The sequence below is a fragment of the Haematobia irritans genome, chromosome 5, assembly GCF_050003625.1.
Source record: "Haematobia irritans isolate KBUSLIRL chromosome 5, ASM5000362v1, whole genome shotgun sequence".
Classification (NCBI taxonomy): Eukaryota; Metazoa; Arthropoda; class Insecta; order Diptera; family Muscidae; genus Haematobia; species Haematobia irritans.
Genome location: NC_134401.1, coordinates 56,521,834 through 56,538,120, shown reverse-complemented (window position 1 = coordinate 56,538,120; position 16,287 = coordinate 56,521,834).

Genomic DNA, 16,287 nt, shown 5'->3' with positions numbered 1-16,287 from the left:
CGTTTTTCTTTGTACGTATGTGTTATCAAAGATCTTCACTGCTAAAAATTCAAAATATAACAGATAAAAACTTTAAACCAAAGATGGAAAACTCTCCAAATGAATCAAGTCTGTATTCGAAACTTTTTTATCTTTAAACCAAAAATTTAATATTTCAGATAATTTTGTGATTACATTTTTAAATCAATTCTGATCATTAAGACATATTACCACATTGACGAAAAAGACTGTTTTTCATATTTTTGGGTGTAAAAATTATATGTTTGGAACTCAAATTTTTTAACACAATATTTATAAGTGCAAGCGTATAATGTTCATAAACTAGCATAACATGTTTGGGACATATATGTTAATATGTTAGAACATATTACGTTTGGGACATAAAATGTTTGTAAATATAATATGCTTAGATACAAACATATATTAATTTACAAATAGCCTATAAATATATATGTGTTTAGAAAGGGAGACCTAGAGAGTATGCTGTAAGTAAAATAATGGAAGTAACCAATTGCCGCCTTAAAAATATATCCACACAATGAAAATTTTATTAACATTTTGTTCTACCAGTGTATACCTAAGGTGCAACATAATATGTTTGAACAATACACCTAACCTAGCTTTATGTTTTGTTTGGACCAATCCTGAAAATATATATGCTTGAAGCAAAATGTGTTTGGGGTATATGTTACAGAAGCGATTTTTTTGAGGGTGCATACTTCCAACTTTAATGGAATTATGCAATATTTCAAAGATTATGAACTTTCTTTTAATTAAAATTTCTTTGTCCTGAATAGTAAGTAAATCGCGTGTATTAGGTCAATAATTTATGCAGTGTAACTTCAATTCAAAGAAAGAAATTGAGTTTTTTTGTGCTAGCCTGATATCAATGCAGGCTGGTTTAATGCCCAAATCAGTTTTATAAGCCCACCGGCTTATGATTTGCATAGACGAAAGGGAACTACTTCGAAAAAATGACACCAAATGACAAGGAGGACTTCTTATGCCATTTGACGAAGACCCGGGTGGCTGCCACAGTTCCATGGCATTACACTTTTCTAAGACTATAGCGAATTCCGCCACATTGACCAACTAAAACTTGAAGTTAACAGTGTGCAGTGTTTTATTTCTTTGTTTTTTGGATCCCTCAACAGTTAACCAGGGCTAAAAAAAGGATGTGCAGGGAATGTTTACGATTGTTCCTGCAGCTGGAACTGGTAAAGCTTTTAAAGGTCTTATTTTACCCATATTACACATGCGCTCTCTAAACACAATCCACCATACTAAACCTCTCAATGTGGTGTATGGTCCAAAGAGACCCAGGCACACATAGGCATAATGAGAGCAAGAGAGTAATACTTTATTGCCTCTTCTGTGTGCCACTCTGGTCACACACATGCACACATTCATTGCAAAGGTCCTTTGCACATCGCATTGTTGTTGTTTGATGTTAGAAAAAATGCTTTTTAATGTAAAACCCGTTACTTCCATCGTTTAGTCGAGCAAGTGAGTTGGCCGTGTAAAGGACTATCTACCAAGGACTATCTACTTCAGCGCTTGGTCCGGGCTAAACTGCTACTTTTGCTGCTGCTACCACTGTGGCTGCTTTTGTCATTCAATCAGCAGCCAACAAAGTGCCTTGCCATCGCCAGACCCTGCGACAGAGGGAAGAGAAATCCTTGTCATTTTGCTCGTTTGCCATAGTCAAGCTTACAGCAAAAGTATCCTGCTTGCAGCAGCAGTTTATGGGGTAAATCGTAAAACAAACACTGACTCTGAGCATTCCTGGTCTCCAGCGAAGTTTGACGAGCCACAAATTTGCACACAGCGTTCAGTTGGTGACACGTGCCCGATGGAGACGCTACAACAGCTCTTACAAAATTAAATTCTCCTCACTAATTCAGTGAATTGTAGAGGTGTTAGTGAATGTGTCTGTTTCTAATGGAACTTCTTGGCTAGTTTTGTGAAAGGGCCCAAGTAAAGAAGAAAAAAAAAATATTGGACTTGGAAAAAATGGACAAATAAATATGGGAATGTAGTCCTGAGATGTTCCCTTATGTTAGTGTGTGTGTGTGCGTGTGTATGTGTGACTCTAAGTGTTTATTTTCATGAATAGAAGACCAACAAAATATTCAAAGTAATGAATGGGCTAAAGTGACTCTAATGCTGCAGCATAATAGAACTGAAAGTGAATGAAAGAAAGACTATAAAGACATGAAATTATAAAGAAAATTGTAAATTCTGGACGAGTAATAGCAAGGTAAGTGAAATGTTTTTTTTTTTTAAGATCTCTAGCCTATTCTTTCGAAATAAACAGAGTGCCAGCACATTTGTATGTGCCAAACTACGGAAGTTTCCCTTCCACAAAATTCAAATTTTTTAAACTCCAACTATAAAGTGAAAGAAAAAAATTCAAATTTTTATATAGAAAGCAGAAAGAGAGAGAATGAAAAGAAAATTCTATGAATGAATAAATAATCACTTTTAACTTCACTGGAATATTTGATGTAGTTGCCCAAGCGTTTTGCCCATAAAAAAAGTAAAGTAATCTAAAACAGTTTAAAACTAGCATGAGCTATGAACCGTTAAAATGGAGAAAAATATATGCAAGAAGTTCTTAAAGTGTCATGAGTTTAAATTTCAAAAATAAAAAAATAAAAAATGTTTTAATAAAACAACTATCTTTTTCTTTTTTGCTTAGAAATTCTTCTTTAACAATTTTTGTTTCCACACTATTGAATATAGCACTAACCGAAAAATTTGGTTTTTTCGCTTCAAAGCTTTTACAAATCATTGACCTTTTACCATATACCATAAAGTTGCTTTACCATCCTGAAAGTGTGCGTGTGTGTGTGTGCCTGCTTGTGAATGTTTATGGTGATGTTGGGTGGAATGTCCTTCTAACGGTTATGACTCACACGAAAGATAGTCACTGCAAATGTTGTCACTCACACCTGTAAATGTTTATCCGATTATAATCTAAAATGGGACATTTAAAATTTATTTGGTTTTTATTGTTTCCATCCAGGGATAGGGAGCATAAAGGCATGCCGTTTAGTGAGTTGTATGGAATTTATCATGTCGTACTAATTATACTAACTAACATTTCTGATTAGGTGATCTTTAACATGACAGTGAGGTGTTATAGAAAAGGCGATTTTGTCCTACATTTAAAGATGTTTTGTCTTATATCTATGGGAGGTACATACACTGAAAAAAATATTTACGTGATATTAAAGATTACGCCACCTCAATTTTAGGATGCGCAATTTACACATTATTAAGGACAAATTTCTTTAAAATAATGAAATTTTAATCAAAAGAAAGTTTATAATTTTTGCTTCAAAAAATTTTTTTTCTTAAATTTAGGACACATATTTTGAAAATATGCGTCCCTTCGTTAAAGTTGCATGTCTTTAAACTAAGGCAAAAGTAAAGAATTAACTGAAATGTTGAATCTTTAGATTTAAGATAAAAACGCTTCAAATATAGGCTAAGACTTATTTTGAGGATTTAACATCTTTTGTTTAAAGTTTTTATGGAATTAAGAAAATATTTTTTACTTCGAAGTATCCGTCATAGTTTGGATTTTTAAACTGGCATTTGTTTGTACGTGAATAATTTTATTAATATACCTGAAAATAGAATGAAAATTCGATAAATGAGATCTGTATCCCAATTTTAATTTTATAGATCCTAGATTTAAAGCCAAATAGGTTGCAAAAAAATTCCTTATTTTAAAGAAGATCTTTGGATCGGAATCACTACCAAAATCCTTAAAGGAAGGTCAAAATCTTTGGATCCAAGTAAACTGTTTTTTGAGTGTATAAATATTTAATCGTTTTATCTTGTCTCAGTAATGCTGGTGACATTTGTAAGAATTTCAAAGTTTTAAAATGAAGTCCTTGACATATACTCACACTCAAAACAAGCTTACTTAACTCAAAGACATACAACTTTAACGAAGGGATAGAAATGAAATTTGCAAGATGCGTGTCCTAAATCTAATTGAAATTTTTTTAAAACAAAGATTATTAACTTTATTCTTATTAAAATTGTATTATTTAAAAGAAATTTTTCCTTAATATTGTGTCCCAAAATTTAGGCTGCGTAAATTTTCATATTAGGCCAATATTTCTTTCAGTGTATATGCATACGAAGGGTCATGGGTTCAATCCCAGTTTCAAGTCAAAACCAACATTTTACGAGTTTAGTGGTAGATTATGCTCTGTCAATAATACTGGAGACATTTCTGAGTGTTTCAAAGCATCTCCGGTTTTATGGAGGTTCCTTGTCATTGAGCTAATCATGTAATCGCCAGTATTCATTGATTAGAGTAAAGTTCACCACTTGTAGTATCACAATGGACTAATAGTAGTTTAAGTGATCGTAAAATAACGGGTTACCACGATACCTAAACTATCCTACTGGTAGAAAAAACTTTTAATGAAATTTTCTTTGTGTATATATATTTTAAGGCGCCAATTGGTTACTTCCATTCTTTTACTTGCAGAATACTCTCCTCTAGCTCTCTCTTTCTAAACACATATATGTTTATAGGCTATTTCTAAATTAATATATGTTTGCACCCAAGCATATTATATTTACAAAAAAAAATTATGCCCCAAACATAATATGTTCTAACATATTAATTATGTTATGCTAGTTTATGAACATTATATGCCTGTACTTAAAAATATTTTGTTAAAAAATTGAGTTCCAAACATATATTTTTACACCCAAACATATGAAAAACAGTATTTTTCGTCCGTGTAGCTACCATATATATTTTCCACCGAATTAGGACCAATTGACGGGTTTATGAACCGATCTTCTTTAAATTTCGTACATCTGAATAGTTTGTGAGTCTCATAAAGTTTGCAAAATATCAGCTAAATCGGTTCAGATTTACACGTAGCTCCCATATATATCTTTAGCCCGATATGTAATTATATAGCCCCAGAGGCGAGAGTTTAACATTGATTTGCTTCATATTTTACACAAAGACTATAACTGATGGTATGTCAAGTAAACTAAATTTGTTTGCAATCGGTTCAGATTTAAATATAGGTCCCATATATATTTTTCGCCGATATACACACGCAAAGATAAAAAACGTTTGGAAAACGTGTACCGAAAACGTTTTTCTTTTGTTAGAGTTTTTTGAATTGCTTCGAAAATTTTAAACTTTTATCACCAAGAAAATTCGTTTGTTACAAAATTTTTATTTTTTCAATAAAAAAAGTTTTTTTTTTGAAACAACAACACATTCCATTTCGTCTATATCAAACACTGTTCTTTTCTGACTTTAGGTCTTTAATAAGACACATTTTACAGTTCAAAATTTAATATGTAATGTTGAACATTTTTTCGGAATCTTCCGAACATATCTGGAATATATGTAAAAAAAAAAAACAAAAAAAACTTTGGCCGAAGCAGGGATCGAACCCACGACCCTTGTCATGCAAGTCGGACGTAGCAACCACTGCTCCACGGTGCCAAGCTATGCTATATAAATATAACTTATATGGATATTTATCTATTGATGACCATAACATTTACATAGCTCAGTGGTTAGTGTGTTGGCTTACAAGCAACACAGGGATCGAACCCACGACCCTTGTCATGCAAGTCGGACGTAGCAACCATTGCTCCACGGTGCCAAGCTATGCTATATAAATATAACTTATATGGATATTTATCTATTGATGACCATAACAGGTACATAGCTCAGTGGTTAGTGTGTTGGCTTACAAAGTGCATGGCACGCGGTTCGATTCTCCGTCCAGGCGAAAGGTAAACAAATTTTAAAAATTTATAAAATCGTATAATTTCTTCTACATTGTTGGTATTACAAGAAAAAGGTGTTAAGAACTAAAAAACCTCGTGTATGTGAGAAAGATGTGAGGGAAAATGCAATTAGCAAGAAAACAATGTTTTTTTTTTTGAGTTTGTCTTTATGAAAATGTTTTTACATCCTGGAAAAGAATAAACGTTTATCACAGAAAGTATATACTTTTCTTCCAAATACACTTCCTTACAGCGAAAAGCAAATGAGAAACGAACTTTGCTTGTCTAAAATTTCATTTGGGAGGAAAGAATTATTTTTTTTTGCGTGCACTTATAAAGCTCCAGAGGTCAGAGTTCCACCTTAATTTGGTTCCAATTTTGCACAAAGAGTACAATTGATAGTATCGTCAAGTATGACAACTTCGTTTGAAATCGGATCACATTTAGATATAGTTCCAATATAGATTTATATGACCACCGGAGGCCAAAGTTTCATTCCGATTTACTTGAAATTTTGTACTGAACGTAGAATTAACATTTTAGCCATATATGCCAAATTTGGTTTAAATTTAGAGAAATTTTCCTCATGACTGCCACCTACCTACTGACACAGTTTCGCTTCACAGTTTCGTCCTCTTATATTTTTAATCTCTCTGTCATATCCTACTCAATGTAATGCCACACTTTCCACTGAACGGTTTTCAACGCTTTATTTTAAAGACGTTTTTACTTGATACATAGAAAAATGTCTACTTGCACTGAAAAAAAGCATACTCGGTTCTAAAGATTTTGTCTTTACTTTAAAAAATTTGGTATTGATTCCGAGCCAAAGAAGCGGAGAATACAAGTAAGGATACTTTTAAGACACAATTCTCTTTTAAATGTAGGTTTTGTGTACTTACTTCTAGGAAGCAAATTTTAATTTTTCGCTTTCTCAGCTTTTTTTTCATATGCTATCAAAGTCCTTTAAAAACGAGTTAACGGCAACTTTATTTCCTAATTAGGACTCGACTTCCAGTAGAAATTATGCTATGTTTGAAGTAAAAAAACTTCTTTAAAATAAAGTTTTGAAGAACATGTCCTATATTTGAACGATTTTTTGCTTTGTAGTCAAGATGCAAAAAGACAACGAATTTAAAGAAAATTTCATTAAATTTAAAGAATTTATCAATTATTAAAGTCAAGTTGACCTTAGCCTATAAATTTTTTCTTTCATGTTAAGATACCCATTTTTAAGTCAAATCACTTAATTATAAGGACAATACGACTTCATTGAAAAGTTTATCGACTTTTGGACAAGGAAAATAACTTTATTTTAGAGAAATGCGTCTTCTTTGCTAAGCAAAATTTGCATTCGTATTTTAAAGACATGAAAACTTTGACCTCACGACAATATATTTTTCAGTGTGAAGTCGAGTCTGAATTTGGAAATTTATATTGTCGTTAGCACGTTTTTAAAGATTTGATAGCTCATGAAGAAAAAGCTGGAAAAACGAATGAATTCAATTTTGACTCTGAATCAATACCAAAATCAAACGGAGCTAATATGACTTAAATATTGTTACAGAAGTACAATTAAAATTAATATAAATAAATTAATATTCATTTTAATTAAAACAAAGCTTTTAAGATTCTTAAATTTCAATCAAAATCATACTTTTAGTACAATAAATTTTTAGCTTTTTTTTCTAGTTACTATTTAGCTTTTTTTTAAGCTATTTTTTGGGGCAAATCTAGCGGTTTTTGGTGAAACAATTCTGGCAACGCTGCTCAAAACCCACAATTGACCAATTATCTTGGCGAGATCTAGCCCATATCCTTATAAAATCGCCATTGCTAAGTAGCAAAACAATTAAAAATGCCTCAAATTTACCTATACCTCTAATACATATGTATGCTCTGATAAACCATAAATACACTTTTGCCAAATTACATAAAAATGTCTCAATCATTCCCATATTTTTTACTAACATTGAGTTTCGTCCCACGACGTTGACCGATTTAAATTTTAATTGAAGAGAATTTGGTGTAAATTGGTTTTGAATTACATGTGTATTCTAATTTAGACCTTTATACATCTACCAATACATATGTTGGATTTGTGATGGTACAATAAATTTTGGTTTACACGGTGGGGAAGGGTATAATATAGTCAGCTCCGTCCGACTTTACTTACTTGTTGTATTTAATTAAATGTAAATTAAATAATTAATTGATACAACATAATTTTATTCTATTATAGTTGACTTAGGATGTAGGAGGAAACCACAGTAAAATCTTTTGAAAATTTGGTGTAAGGTAACTTATTATCCTCGGTTCTTGTTTTTAAGCTTTGAAGGACTCATTTTGAAGTATAGGGCATAGATTATTTCCCTGTTTCATCCTGCATATGCAAACAAAATCGGACACCTTCAACAATTAAATTTTATTAAAAAAAAAAATAACAAAAAAGTTGCATGCATGCGAATATCTACAGAAACAAAGTCACAACATTTGCATGTTCATGATCGTTATTTAACTTAATGCGTTTTACAACGTAATTTTCCTATTAAATTGTAACAAGATATTAACAGCAATAACAACAAAACGTTTGACATGCATAAATATATACATTTCCATGGAAAAATTACACAGCCAAGCATGTAATTGAGTTGCACTATTTCATAAATTTCCAATGATTTGCCAGCCAACCAATCGATGAACCAATCATTTCATTTCATTTCATCGATGACAACTCCAGTAGAATGCCTTTTTCATATGAATTTCGTTTATACTGAGCTAATAGGATTTTGTTTTTCTGTTTTCTTTTTTTTCCCAAAAATAACGAGAAAATTTTCATTATGCAATCATTTATTTCGGTATATAATTTAATTAAAATGTTTATTTTCATTCTTAATCGGAATATGTTTGTGATTCCTTTAGCTTCTTTTAGCTTTGGTAATAAATCTCGTTGTCATAGTGAAGATAACATTGAATTCATATTGGCATAAAACGTTTTCCATAGAAATTTGAGAAATTATCAAAACAATAAAAATATTTATATATGGAAATAGAATTAGCAAATTGCATGACATTTGGGATGTATTAAGGGATTTATTATTAGAGTGCTGAAATATTAGGATATAGCGAAACTGCCTGGAAAGGTATGGGGTACAGTATTAACGTACACTTTTTTTAGGCATTGACAATTTTCATTTCATTTATTATTCTCTAAAAGCCAAACCTGGCCCAATTAACAATATATTACATATTTATGCGGTAATAAACTACAATAACAGGTTTATAAATTTTGTGTCACTGATTTTGTTATGCCACTAACAGACTTTTTTAACTAATTCCTGTACTAGTTGTCATAAATTTAAATCCAGGATCCCTTTAACGGTACAGATCCCAACAAAAATAGCTTTTCCAACAAAAAAGTTATTTTTGGATCCGGAAGTGATGCAAAATTGGCGCAGAAGTGATTATTTAACGTGGCCTTCTCATAGGACGGATGCCCACCATTTCAACAGCCGTTGCACTGAATTTGCATCACTTCTTGAGGTGTGATGCGAATTCAGTGTTTTGGGTGTGAATTAAGAAATGTTGCGATATTTTGGCAAATAATTTTTAATTTTTTTTTTATAATATTTAATGCATTCTCACGCGTCTGGAGCATTTGACATCAACTATTTGGCAATTTTTCCAACAAATAGTGAAAAAGTTCTTTTTGGATACGGAAGTGATGCAAAATTGGCGCAGAAGTGATTATTTAACATGGCCTTGCCATCGGACGGATGCCCATCATTTTAACAGCCCTTGCACTGAATTTGCATCACTTCTTAAGGTGTGATGCGAATTCAGTGTTTTGGATGTGAATTAAGAAATGTTACGATATTTTGACAAATAACTTTTAAATTTCTTTATAATATTTAATGATTTCTAACGCGTCTGGAGCATTTGACATCAACTATTTGGCAATTCTTCCAGAATGGATTTAGATTTTTTGGCAAAATGTAAATTTAAATAATTCGTACCATTTTATTAATTTTGTTTTTAACATATTATTTGAAAAAAAAAAATAAATAAAATAAAATAAAAAACATTAAAAATACGAAAAAAGCGAGTTATAAAAAAATTGACTTAAATTAACTTCTTGTTCAGTTAAAATAAACAACATTCTTTGGAGGACATTTTTGGAAGTGCTTTTAAAGTTGTGCCTTTAGAAGAACTTCCAAATTTTTTTGCTGGGAAATGATACTATAATTTTGAGTGCTTGATCCTTCCCAAACCATAGTGTTTTCAAGCGGACAATTGTGACGCCTTCACATATGCAAAGAAATTTTTCTATAATAGATAAACCGGGTTTGAACTGTTACTGCTTATGAACTGTTAATTTCAAGAAGTCTTTCACCTCTCGGCAATATTTTGTTCAGATTAAGACAACAAGAGTTGTTTTAAAAAATAGTTCAAAGTTTACAAGAGATTTTATTTACACACAAAAAAATATTTTTTGTCTTCAATCACGAAATTAATTTTTAATTGAAAATTCTTCAATGTCTGAAATGACAGTTTCAATTAAAAAATTAATTAAAAAATAATTGAAACTCAATTAAAAAATTAATTGATACTATTAATTTCAGTGGATGATTTTTGTTTCAATTAAAAAATTTGTTGAATCAATTAAATTTTTAATTGAATATTTATTCAAAATTTTCGTGAAATTTTTTCTGTACTTTATAATATCGATTTTTCTTGTTTGGGTAATAAACCCTGATTGATTTATTTTATGAGATAAATAAAAATTCGGCTCTATAAGGTTAATAGCAGATATATTTCTTTGCAACATTTGCTTAATAAGTTTTTCACCCTAATATTCTAGAATTCTGTCGCATATTTAGTAGAGCCTACTTCGTCTATGTCTATGTCAATTCAACCATGTGACATCCTTTTTAGGGTTTCCTTTCAAATGAAATTGTGTACCTGTCTCTGCCCATCGATATTTGCTCCTACATCAGTCATCCATCGTAATGACATGCGACAGGCACATTTTCTTATCTGATTAAACATAAATTATTCATTGTGTTGTGACTTGAATGTACATAAAAATTGAAGAATAATGAGCCATATTCTGGGCACTTTCGACGAATAGACATAAGACTGCGAATATTTTTGGGAAAGCTCTACATAGGATTATTATATGAATTTTGCAAATTTATTCCATAAAATTTAGCCTATCTAATAAACCACTACAGTACGTTTATGAAAATGTTGTAGAAAGCAAACATTTTGAAGTGTCATACTCATTCATGTAGAATATCCGAATTAAGCCAAATGACTCAAATTATTTATGATTACATGGAATTTATGGTATCACATGACTGTTTATACTCTAAACTTTTTTATTTTAAACAAGTATATACAGCAGTAAGTTCGGTCGGGTCGAATCTTAAATACCCACCACCATGAATCAAATATTATAGTTTCCTTTGAAATGGCAGGGGATTTGATGACAGATATTCTCCCAAACAAAGCAGTTTAAATAGTACACTTCCCGAAGATAAATTTAAAGATTTTAACTATGAAGACTGTTTCAGATTCCGGATTTATCCGATAAAAACTAAATCCGATACACGTTTTTGTGAATCTGAAATTCCAGTATATTTACAATTTCAGGCAAATCGGATAAAAGCTATGGTTTCTAGGAGTCAAATCGGAAGATCGGTCTATATGGGGGCTATACTAAAACATTGACCGGTACTCACCATTTTCGGCGCACCTCTTTATGGTCCTAAAATAATTCTAGATTTCAAATGTTATGCAAATTGGATAAAAACTACGGTTTCTATAAGCCCAAGAAGTACAATGTGGAGATTGGTCTATATGGGGGACATACCAAAACATGGACCTATACCATGTTTAGCACACCTCTTTGTGGTCCTAAAATATCTCTAGATTTCCAATTTCAGGCAAATTGGATAAAAACTACGGATTCTATAAGCCAAAGAGGTAAAATCGGGACATAGGTCTATATGGGGGCTATACCAAAACATGCACCGATACTCTCTATTTTTGGCACACCCCTTTATTGTCTTAAAATACCTCTAGATTTCCAATTTCAGGCAAATTGGATAAAATCTACCAAGAAGTAAAATCGGGAGATCGGTCTATATGGGGCGCTATACCAAAACATGGACCGATACTTACCGTTTTTAGCACACTTCTTTATGGTCCTAATATACCTCTAGATTTCCAATGTCAGGTGAATTGGATAAAAACTACGGGAGGTCCCCAAATTGGGATGTCGGTTTATATGGGGACTATATCAAAACCTGGACCGATATAGCTCATCTTCAAACTTGACCTGCAGACAAAATACGAGTTTGTACAAAATTTCAGTAGGATTGTTTCATTAGTGAAGACTGTAGCGTGATTAGAACAGACAGACAGCTAGATGGACATGGTTATATCGTCTTAGAATTTCTCCCTGATCAATAATATATATACTTTATATAGTCGATATTTCGATGTGTTACAAACGGAACGACAAACTTATTATACCCCCGTTACCATTCTATGGTAGTGGGTATAAAAATGGAGCCACTTAAACAAATTTTAATTTCCTTTGCCAATATGAAAAAATAATGTAATTTAATTTGAACGTGAACATATTTGTATATAATAAAATTTAAAAATGTATTACTGAAACTGAAACATATATTCCCTCTTGAATCGTATACACCCACAGTCGATGAAGCTTTTGACCTATGTACAAAGTTTTTATTGTAGTCATTAAATGATGACCACTTAAATTATATGCATACACGCAGAGAAGAAACATGATTGTCACAATCATATTTGAAGGGCAAAATAATATGATAGGAGCTATTTTTGCGGCGACCATGTAACATTTGCACCTGCAACCATGTTGGTTCAGTGAACATGGTTCTAAGAAAAATATAAATGTCCTCATCTGAAATGTTATTATATTGATAACAAGTACACAGAAAAAAATTTCAGGAAAAATTTTCCAATTAAAATTTTAATTGAGTTTTAAAAAATATTCAATTAAAAATTTAATTGAATCAACAAATTTTTTAATTGAAACAAAAATCAATCACTAAAATTAATAGTATCAATTAATTTTTTAATTGGATCAATTAATTTTTTAATTGACCTTCAATTAATCTTTTTTTTTTTTTAATTGATACTATCATTTCTGTGATTGAAGACATTTCAATTAAAAATTAATTTCGTGATTGAATCAGAAAATTTTTTTTTATGTATATACGGCCGTAAGTTCGGCCAGGCCGAATTTTATGTACCCTCCACCATGGATTGCGTAGAAAGAATAGGAAAGTCTGTCATCCACAATCGAATTACTTGGGTTGTGGTATCTTAAAACTTTTTACCATCGTTTTCTAAATTGTGAGTTAGTCCATACGTGGTATATATTAGGCAAAAAAGTTATGTATAGATAAGTCTACAAATAATTTTTGTGTGATTGGGGATCAATTTATCTGAGGGCTATATATAACTATAGACCGATATGGACCAGGCTAACTAGGTTGTTAACGGCCATATACTAGCACAATGTACCAAATTTCAACTGACTCGGATGAAATTTGCTCCTCCAAGAGGCTCCTAAACCAAATCTCGGGATCGGTTTATATGGGGGCTATATATGATTATGGACTGATATGGACCACTTTTGGCATGGTTGTTAAATATCATATACTACCACCATGTACCAAATTTCAACCGGATCGAATGAATTTAGCTCCTCCAAGAGGCTCCGGAGGACAAATCTGGGGATCGATTTATATGGGGGCTATATATAATTATTGACCGATTTCGACCAATTTTTACATGGGTGTTTGAGGCCATATTTTAACACCACGTACTAAATTTCAACTGAATCAGATGAATTTTGGTCTTCCAAGAGGCTCCGGAAGTCAAATCTGGTGATCAGTTTATATGGGGGCTATATATAAGTATGGACCGATGTGGACCAATTTTTGCATGGTCATTAGAGACCATATACTAACAGCATGTACCAAATTTCAGCCGAATCAGAAGAAATTTGCTTCTCTTAGAGCAATCGCAATCCAAATTTGGGGTGCGTTTATATGGGCGCTATACGTAAAAGTGGACCAATATGTCCCATTTGCAATACCATCTGACCTACATCAATAATAACTACTTGTGCCAAGTTTCAAGTCGATAGCTTGTTTCGTTCGGAAGTTAGCGTGATTTCAACAGACGGACGGACGGACATGCTCAGATCGACTCAGAATTTCACCACGACCCAGAATATATATACTTTATGGGGTCTTAGAGCAATATTTCGATGTGTTACAAACGGAATGACAAAGTTAAAATACCCCCATCCTATGGTGGAGGGTATAAAAAGAATTTTGTTTGAAAGACAATGGTCACGATTTAAAATGTTATGGTATTCATTAAAAATGTTTTTCTTCTAGTTAAAAGAACATGATCACAATCTAAAATGTTTTGATCTTTGTGAAAAAACTTTTTTCGTCGTCGAAAAAAGAACGCCACTTGAGAAAAGAAAACAACAAAATTAACTTTATTTATGTTATTTGTTTTTATTTATTTATATCCTACGCTTATAGAAAAAATTATACACAGACGAAGCATAAAAACTTAATAAATTCGTACTTAATAATTTCTTACTTCTCATTATTTCTTTAAATTTGTAAATTTTTCTACAAATTCGCCCACCTTGATGGCACTAAAGACATTCTTGCAATTTTGAACTTAAATTTGGTGAAAGTGAAAAAATTAATTATGTCTAATAAACTTTCTTGCATTTGTTGAATAATATTTACTTATTTTTGCGATATCAGCCTAATGTTAGCGTCTGTAATACTGTTTAGTTAAAATTTTCTAAAAATAATCTTGAGTTTCTTAAAATGAACCCAAATTTTCTTCCTGTGGGTTCATTGTGTTTTTATACCCTGCGACACACTGTGGAACAATAATAACATTCCCCTGCCAAGATTTCATTAAATATCCTATATTAGAACAAAAACGAAAATTATTTCCAATCTTTTGGTGTTTTACTTCACTATACGTGAAACCCACACAAGTAATAGATGGTGAAACGGAAGTTCTCATTTATATTATCACCTCAATGGGTGCCAAATTAATATGTTGTTGTAGTTTGGAAACATGTCGAGAATATGGATAGTTTTAGGGGCAAGAAGAAAAATAAATTCTATCTCGAAACAACAATAATGCAATGTGCCAATTTTTTCGTTCAAGACTATTTCCTTTGACGCTGGAAAATTCTGTTAAATTACAAAACACTTTTTCACAAAAATTACTGCAGTTCCGGACATATAACCCAACACCCGCTGACCTGTCCCATTTTCTCTAAGAAGAATGCGGGAACAGCAGGACAATTTTTCACCATTGGTAACAATTTTCTTGGCACGATGACTGCTGTTAAGGACGAGTGTTGCAGCAATAGACAATCAAGAGAGAGAACAACAAAACTCTTGAGCTGCTGTTGCTTCTCCATGTCCTTTATGGCATTGAGAAAGAAAAACTCTCTTCAGGTTTGGTCAACGTTAAGGGTGCTGATAGGATTCTACAGTGACAACATCTGTTGGCACTTTTGTTTTTTTTTTCTGGAAAGTTGCAAGCGATAATGTTTTGCCTGTTTGATGCCAAAAATCATAAATTTCCAAATTCAGTTATTAGTTCTTTTGCCAAAGTTTTGTATGGTGTCCCATAGCCACCAACTACACCACAGAAACAGGTTGGCAGGAGTTTTGAAATTCATCTACCCTGAGATGGTTAGCTAAGAGGGTTTTTCGAGCGTTGTTCGTGGGCTCATTGTGGCCATCTTTTGAGGAATTTTATTTGATGGCCGATAACATTCATGGAGTAAGAAAGGGAATGGCTATGAAAATATTTTGCCTTGGCTTATTACCGGCATTGTTGTTTCTAGTTTGCAGTTTTCCTGTATTTATGATTCTACTATGGTCCTTTGCATACGAAACTAAAACTACTAACCATATAAATTTGAATTTTAGCTCAACCAAATGATAACACCATGCTACAAGAATGTTAGTTTGCGAAAATATAGGTTAAGTATTTTGGGCTGTCAGACAATACACACGCACTCCATCTAGACGTAACGCAATGAGAACATTTTTGGGTTATTCGAATGTTTCCTTTGACTAGAGTTTATCCTATTACTGTGATCACGTTTCTTCTCTGGAAGTATCCTTCTTGTATTATATATCCTCCCTTTTAAAAATGTTTCTTTGATTTGTGGGCCAGTGTAAATTTTGAGTTACTCCAATGAACTAAACAACATTAATTTTGCACACGTGCCAATCTACTCTTCTGCCATGAATAACGATGGCCATTAAAATTCTGGAATTCCTTCAGTTTCACAAAATAATGCAACGATATTAGAAGGAGTTTTTGTATAGGTCTTCAAATAAAAAAAATAAAAAACAAACAAACCAACCACTAGCAAAA